General features: G+C 30.8%; 1 pseudogene; it reads right to left on the reverse strand.

Annotated features, from left to right (window-relative positions):
* Nucleotides 1-7,674: 7,674 nt before the first annotated feature.
* On the reverse strand, nucleotides 7,675-7,793 carry LOC118609095 (annotated as a pseudogene).
* Between the last annotated feature and the right edge of the window lie 1,150 nt (nucleotides 7,794-8,943).

Here is an 8,943-nt window from a genome sequence, read left to right on the forward strand (position 1 = left end):
GATGAACCCAAAAAGACACACACCGAGACACATCATAATTAAAATACTGAAGTTTAAAGACAACGAACATTAAAAGCAGCAAAAGAAAAGCAGTTAGTTACCTAATGGAGAGCTCTCGTAAGACTGTCAGATGATTTCTAGACAGAACTTTGCAGGCCAGAAGGGATTGTAACAAAATATTCAAAATGATGGCAAGCAAGAATCTACAACCAAGATTACTCTACCGAGCAAAGTTATCGTTTAGAATCAGAGGACAGATAAAGATTTTCTCAGAGACAAGATAAAGCTAAAGGAGTTCATTACCAACAAAGGAGTACTACAAGAAATTTCAAAAGAACTTACTTAAGAAGAAGGAAAAAGGAGCATAAATAGGAATAATAAAATGGCAATAGCTACATACATACAATAATTACTAAAAATGTATATGGATCAAATTCTCCAATCAAAATGCATAAGGTAGCAGAATGGATAAGAAAACAAAATTCATACATGTGCTGTCTACAAGAGACCCACTTCAGATTGAGAGATATACACAGACTGATAGTAAAGGGATGGAAAAAGATATTTTACACAAATGTAAATGAAAAAATAAAGGCTAGAGAAACAATATTTATATAAAATAAAATAGACAAATAAATGCTATAGCAAGAGACAAAGGATAGTTTATAATACTAAATAAATCAATACAAAAAGAGGATATAATTCTTGTAAACATTTATACACTCAATGGAAGAGCACCTAAGTATATAAAGCAAATATTTATAGATAGGTTCACAGGAGAGATTGACAGTAATATAGTAATAGTAGGGGAATTTAACACTCCATTGAAATCAATGGATAGATGATCCAGACAGAAAGTCAACCACAAAACAGCAGTTTAAATGACACATGAGACAAGTTAGATTTAACTAATATTTTTAGAGAGTTTCACTCCAAGCAACAAAATATAATTTTTTTTCAAGAGCACATAGAACATCCATCAGAATAGACCACACCTTAGGCCACAAAAGAAGTCTTTACAAATTTAAGAAGACAAATTATATCAAGCATCATATTCAATCATAAGGGTATGAAACTAGAAATCAATTACAAGAAGAAAACTGAGAAATACACACATACATGGAGGGTAAATAACATGCCACTAAACGATGAATGGGTTCACACTAAGATTAAGGAAAAAATCAAATGATACCTTGAGACAACTGAAAATGAAAACATAATGACTTAAAATCTATGAGACACAGCCAGAGCAGTTCTAAGAGAGAAATTCATAGTAATACAGGCTCGCTTCAAGAAACAAACAAACAAAAAAATAAAATAAACAATCTAACCTTACACTTAAAAAAAGTTGAAAATAAAAGAACAAGCAAAGTCCAAAGTGAGTAGAGGAAAGGAAATAATAAAGATTAGAGAAGAAATAGACAAAATAGAGTCTAAAAAAATATAAAAGATCAATGAAACCGAGAGCTGGTTCTTTGAAAAGATGAACAAAGTCAATAAATCATTAACCAGACTCATCAAGAAAAAAAGATAACCCAAATAAATAAAATCAGAAATGAAAGAGAAATGGCAACTGACTCCCCAGAAACACATATATTATAAGAAAATAATATGAACAATTATCTGCTGACAAATTGGACAATAAGGAAGAAATGGATAAAATCCTAGAAACATAAAATCTTCCAGGTCTGTTCAGAAAATCTGAACAGATCAATTACTACTAATGAAAATGAATCAGTAATCAAAAAACTCCCCACAAACAAAAGTCTTTAACTAAATGGCTTCACAAGTAAATTATACCAAACATTCAAAGTAGAATTGAAACAGATCTTTCTCAAACTATTACAACACATTTAATAGGAGGGATATCTTCCAAGCTCATTTAATGAGGCCAGCTTTACCAATAATGAACTATCAGAAAGAGGAATTAAGAAAGCTGATGTACAATTTCATCAAAAAGTATACCTAGGAATAAATGAAAGCGTATACTTTGTTCATGGATAGAAAGAATTGTCATTGTTAAAATGTCCATACTACTTAAAGCAATCTATAGAGTTAGTGTAATCCCTATAAAATACCAATTGCATTTTTCACAGATTTAGAACAAATAATTTTAAAATTTATATGGAACCACAAAAGACTTCGAATAGCAATGGCAATCTTAAGAGAAAACAAAGTTGGAGGTATCATGCTACCTAATATCAAACTATACACAAGGCTATTGTAATGAAAATGGCATCATCCTGGCATAAAAACAGACGCATAGCTCAATAGAATAGAATAAAGGCCCAGAAATAAACCCATGCTAGTCTATTAAATAACTGATGTTCAGAAAACTATACAGATAGATAAAAAAGAAAGAAAGAAAGAAACTGTATCACTTTTTTACACCAAATACAAGAATAAGCTCAAAATGGATTAAAGACTTAAATGTAAGACCAAAACCATAAAATTTCTAGAAAAAAATGTATACAATAAACTCTCTGATATTGCTGTTAATAATATATGTTTTGGATATATCTTTTTGGGCAAGGAAAACAAAGGAAGTGTAAATAAATGGGAGTATATCAAACTATAAAGTTTTTGCACAGCAAAGGGAAACCATCAAAAAAATGAAAAGACCAACTACTAAATGGGTTAAGATATTTGCCAATGATTCATTTGATAAGGGGTTAATATCCAAAATTTATAAAGAACACATATAATTTAATACCAAAAACTTCAAATAATCTATTTTAAAAATGAGCAAAGGACCTGAATAGACATTTCTCCAAAGAGACATATGATGGCCAATAAACATGAAAAGATGCTCAATGTAACTATTCATCAGAGAAATGCAAATTAAAACCACCATGAAATATCATCTCACACCTGTCAGAATGGCTACCATCAATAAAAAACGAACTGCAAGTATTGGCAAGGATGTGGAAAAAAGGAAACCCTTGTGTACTGTTGGTGGGATTGCAAATCTGTGCAGCCACTATGGTAAATAGTGTGAAAGTTCCTCAAAAAATTAAAGATAGAACTACCTTATGACCCATCTATATCATTTCTGGGTATTTATTCAAAGAAATCCAAAACACTAATATGAAAAGATATATGCATCTCTATGTTTATTGCCTCATTATTTACAATAGCCAAGATACAGAAGCAACATAAGTTTCTATCAATAAATAACTGGATAAAGAAGTGGCACACAAGCACATATACACACACACAATGGAATATTACTCAGACTTAAAGAATGAAATTTTACTATTGCGACAATATGGATAGACCTAGACAGTATTATGCTAAGTGAAATAAGTCAGGCAGAGAAAGAAATACCATAATATTCCACTTATATGTAGAATCTAAAGAACAAAATAAACAAACAAATAAAACAGGAACAGACTCATAGATACAGAAAACAAACTGATGGTTGCCACATGGGAGGGAGTTTTAGGGACTGGGTGAAAAAGGTAGAGATTAAAACATACAAATTAGTAGTTGTAAAATAGTCATGGAGATGTAACGTACAGTGTAGGGCATATACTCAACAATATTGTAGTAACTATGTATGGTGCCACATGGGTACTGATTTATAGGAGGGATCACTTTGCAAATTACATAAATGTCTGACAATTATGCTGTACATCTGAAACTAATATAATATTGAATATCAACTCTAATTGAAAAATAACAATTAAAGAATAGAAAAAAATAAGAATAATTGCCTGGTATTTTAGTTTTTCTCAGAACTAAAAATTTGGAGTAAACAATGAAATTCTGTAGTTATCCTATTTGGATATATTATACAGTAACTAATATCCAGAAGAATTTATGTACAAATGTGAATATATGGGAATTGTGTGAGAATTTTAAAATTTCACTTATAACTCAAAGAACTCACTAAGATTTCTCTCACATTGCATAAAAATGATTAAATCCCAGGTGTTCTGTGATTTTAACAACTTTTATAAAAGCACAAGCTCAGCCTTCTATTTGTGGCCTGCCTTTAATGACATACCAGTCTGAATGGGTCGAATCTGTCAGAACTGTTAAGAATTTTGAAATGAAAAGTCTGGCAGGAGAAAATAGGTTCAATTTCTGCTGAATGGAAATATTTAGGATCACAAGAAATCAGTGTTCTTATTGTTTGTCGTGTATATAGACGTTAGAATTTAATGAACTGTTAGGTTGGCTTGGATCTGTAGAAGGATTTTGATTTTCTAAATGTCTGGGACATAAATATTCTGCGAAATGTACACTAGTGAGTAAAGTTTCATGTTTACTTATGCATGTTTTTGATTCCTGCCTATGTCCCCTATACAATTTTAAGATGTTTGTGATATTAAAAACATATAAAACTGGATTATTGAAATGCACATCTGAAAGTCACATAAACACCACTTAAAAGAAGGAAAAAATAAATAAAATTACACTAGACATAGGATAGCATAATTATTATTACTGCATCCTAATTGGAGTTTTCAGCTTTCTGAGAGTTCAGTCATAATGAGCTATTTGAGACTTATTATGATCCTACTACATATATTAGGCACTTCTTTAAACACATTATTTCTTTTATTTTGCCTAACCTACAACACAATAATCCTATGATGAAAATACATACAGTTTCATTTTCTATTTTGCAATAAAGAAATATAGGACTTATAGCCAAATCCTCTAGTTCATATCCTGGCATTGCCATTTACAAGCTATATAGCCTTCTCAGGATTCAATTTTTTAACTATTAAAACAGAAGTAAAAAATAACTCATTCACATATATATTTATTAATTCTAGCAATTAACACATATATAATACTATTTTATTATAAGACATAGTTACCTCATGTATGTGTGTATGTGTTTAGATGTGAGAGAGATAAGGCAGATTCGAAATAAATAAATGTGCCGAACATACTCGTCTTCTAATAAAGAGGGGAATTATAAACAAATCTATAGATAGCTCATAGCCTAGTGTCAAAGATAGTTATATAATTAAGTGGTAAAAGGAAGTGATATGTATAAAGTATTAGTTTTATACTGCTTTGTAACAAACGACTATAAACATAGTGGCTTAACCAATGCACATTTACTGTCTCGTAGTTTCTATGGGTTAAGACTCCAGGCATGGTTTAGGTGGGTCCTCTTCTCAGGGTCTCTTTAGGCTACAATGGAGCTGTTGGCCAGATGTTTTCTCATCTTGAGGCTCCACTTGGAACTATTTCTAAGTTCTCTTAGGTTGTTAACAGAATTCATTTCCTTGTAGCTGCATGACTGAGGACCATGGGTTTCTATTGCTCGTGCCGTATGGGTTTCTTCAACCTGCTGTTCACTTCGCGTCACACCCACAAGGAAAGGCTCTCGCTCTAGTCTTTGTCTTATATGACATAGTATAATAACAATAGTGACACTATATTATCTTTTCCAAATTCAGTTGGTCAGAAGCAAGTCAAGTCATAGGTCTTTCCAATCCTGGATGGTGTCGCGGGGAGGAGTGGGGGTTACGCAAAGGTATAAACACCTGGAAGTAAGAATCATTGACAGCACTCTAGGTTCTATTTCTCACAAGTGCACAGAGATGAAAATAAGAAATTTGATTCTGAAGTGTGTCAGAAAGAGGCTTATAACTAAGATGACAGCCTGACATTTGAGGCTTTAAAATATTTATGATATTTCACCTTGTGAAGTAGAATGACAAGAAGGAGAGAAGATATTCCAGATAAGTCTTATGAAAACTTTTTGAGAGTAGGGATACTGTTTTATAGATCTTATAGTACTCTGCTGAATAATGATCTATAAATATTCAGTAATTTATTGAAATATTTTAATCTATTGATTTCACTTATATACACATTATTGCTTTCTGTGACACTTTACATAAAGTAAAATTTACAGTTAACCACAATTAAAAGTAAAATTTTAAAAATGCAACTAGTTTACTAATACCTTGGTTTAAAAGAATAATTTTAATTTACTGATGTTGCTATATATCAGTGTTGTTTATATTTTTTAATTTACTTTTACTTCCTAACTTGTATTATGTTGTATCTATATTTTATGTGTCTTATTCAACTTTTAAAACTTTTTGTGTATTTGTATCTGAATCATGAGTATCTTTTTCCACCATTTAACCCAAAGCTTTTTTAACAATATATTTCTAATTAATACAATTCTTACTGAAGCAACTAAATGAAGTGACAAGCAACAACTTCAGCTTTAACATCAATAATGCTGTGTTTGCCAATCACTAAACCACTTTCTGCTCATGTCATAGAAACAGACAATTTGGACTTTTCTTGTCTTTAACAGATAGATATGCACTCACTTTACCTAAAAGTGAAATTTATTTGTTTGGATACAAGTTTAAAATTAAAGCATAAAATATAAATAATCATTTGAGCTGTGAATATATTTTAATAATTTAGGTGTCACAATAATATGGTGCATGCTTGAAGAAACATTGTAAACCTATATCTACTATGATAATATACATTTTGATAAGTAGAGAGTTGTCAATTATGGTCTGATAAAAATTTTAATAAATATAAATTATTATTTTGTCTTAATGATGTAAATTCATAGTTTGCCCGTAAAAACTTACGTGTGCTTGTCCCCGATATATTGCGATTTAGTTAAACGAATATAGAAATTCAGTCTTTTAGTAAGTAAAAGTGCAAATTCTGGATCTAGGCCCTTGAATACAAACCTTTACTTCATTGTTATGAATTGTGTGACTTTAAGTAAATTAGTTAAACCTCCTATTCTTCAATTCGCTTATTGTAAATTAAGATAAAAATAATATCTATTTCATGCTGTTATTTTCAGTTTTAAATCAGTTACTACACATAAAAATGTTTAAATAAGTGTATACTTAAAGCTTCACAAGTGCACAATAAATGTTAGTGTTAGGTAATTAGGCAGGCATGAGCAGCAGGAGCAAAGGCCGGCTCTGTAACCATAGAAACCTCCCTTAAAGACCTCCATAAACACTCATTTTATGATTATGAATTATCTCAAATACTAAGGCACAAAGGCCATAAAAGCTGCTGGCTTGAATCAGCCACACGGAAAATGCACAGAAAGTATTACCCTAATCTGCCTATAACCTCAGCCTCATTACGCCATCATTATAATATCATGCCTATGTCCAGAAGTTCATGAATCTAATTATAACAGACTGAATTCTGGGTGAGCATATGCTCAGTCAGCTATCAATCAAGGTGACCTCACATGCTGATCATCTAGTACTGCCCCTGTACACTCCCATCACAGTCCAAATATAAACAGACCTTCCCACTTCTGCAGTGTTATAGCTCGTCTATGGTAAGCTGCTTCTCCCTTGGAGCATACTCTTTTACCTTTTCACCTCTCAAATTCCACAAGGCTGCAGCCTTCCTTAGCATAGCCTATTTCCTTCAAAAATGCATTTTTAATAAATCTTACTTTTCTAAATCTCGCTGACCTGTAATTCTTTACTGCATTGACAGGGAAAAAAATCAGGACCTCCTCCATGCTGCTGGGTGACAACAAACTTGATATCAACCCAACGGTAATCTTAGTATTATTATTATTTTGTGAATTTTTTTTCTTTTTTTTTTGGCAAGTCAACCCTTGATTGACTTCACAGATTGCAAGGACCTTGTTAGCTTACAATCCCTTATTCTATTTGTTTTTTTTAACTTTTACACCTACAGCATCTGGTCTTCTTACATGGTCTCCCATCCAAGTACTAACCAGGCCCAAACCTGCTTAGCTTCCCAGATCAGAAGAGATAGGACTTGTTCAGGGTGGCATGGCCATAGACTATTTTGTGGAATTTTGAAGATATAGAAAGCCAATATATTTTTACTTTTAGGAATACAGATCATATCTCTCTTAGAAAGTTCAAAGAATTATCTAATTTTAACATTGCTAAAATATTCATATAATAAATTGGAGGCAAATTTGGAGCATGCTACTATGGATGTGGTCTAAAAATCATTAAGAAACAACATACTTATCTAAGATATTTTACAGTAATATTTTATGGTCTCATCTTTCAATATATTTTGAGAGATGTTTCTAAACACTATACAGTTAACTAAAATAAATATTTTTTATTAAAATATATTCACTTTATAAAATATATATATTTCATAAAATTATATATACTTTAAAAATCAAGTTAAATATGTTCTAAGAATGTTTACTTTCTTGTTTATTTGCTCATTTACTTTATTTTTTATAGTATATAGTTTTCTTTGGTTTATTTCTGTGTTTCCACAATAAGAGCAGTCAAATTGATTTGCAGTTTCTGTTGATATTGATTAAAAAACAAACCTTTCAAATTTCAACAGTCTTTTAATCTACAAAAGTTATTTATGAAACATAAGTGATCTTTGACATTTTGAAACATACTTATGTTTTCAACTTGTTTTTCTTTATGCAGATGGCTAAATCCATTATATAAAGAGTAAGATTTATATCAGTTTTAGAACATTAGCTTTATATATATGTGTGTGCATATACATATGTGTATACATATATATATATGTATACACATCTTTATTTGCAGAGAGAGAGATTGTATTTTTAAACGAATAAAAGCAGATTTAATAAATAAACAGTAATGGTAAGTGCTTATAGAATTATAGTTATAATTTTCCATAGACTTACCATATACCGCACTTAACCAATATTAAATTAGAGTGATTAATTAATATGGCTAGATGTTTTCCTATTTAATTTAGAAATTTGTATAATCTTAGGAAGTTTTACTTGACTTCTTAGATTAGTAGAAATACCTATTTTATGCTCTCAGATTCCTTGATTTTTTTTTGTAGAATTTTTTTTGTTACAAATATATTCTTCTTGATTAATTGATATCTTTCTCTTTCCCTGATCTAATAGGAAAGAAAATATGCCTGTCTGTGATCTGCATTGAATCCCAGAAGTAAGCACCTACGTGGCACATA

The sequence above is a fragment of the Rousettus aegyptiacus genome, unplaced genomic scaffold, assembly GCF_014176215.1.
Source record: "Rousettus aegyptiacus isolate mRouAeg1 unplaced genomic scaffold, mRouAeg1.p scaffold_m13_p_10, whole genome shotgun sequence".
Lineage (NCBI taxonomy): Eukaryota > Metazoa > Chordata > Mammalia > Chiroptera > Pteropodidae > Rousettus > Rousettus aegyptiacus.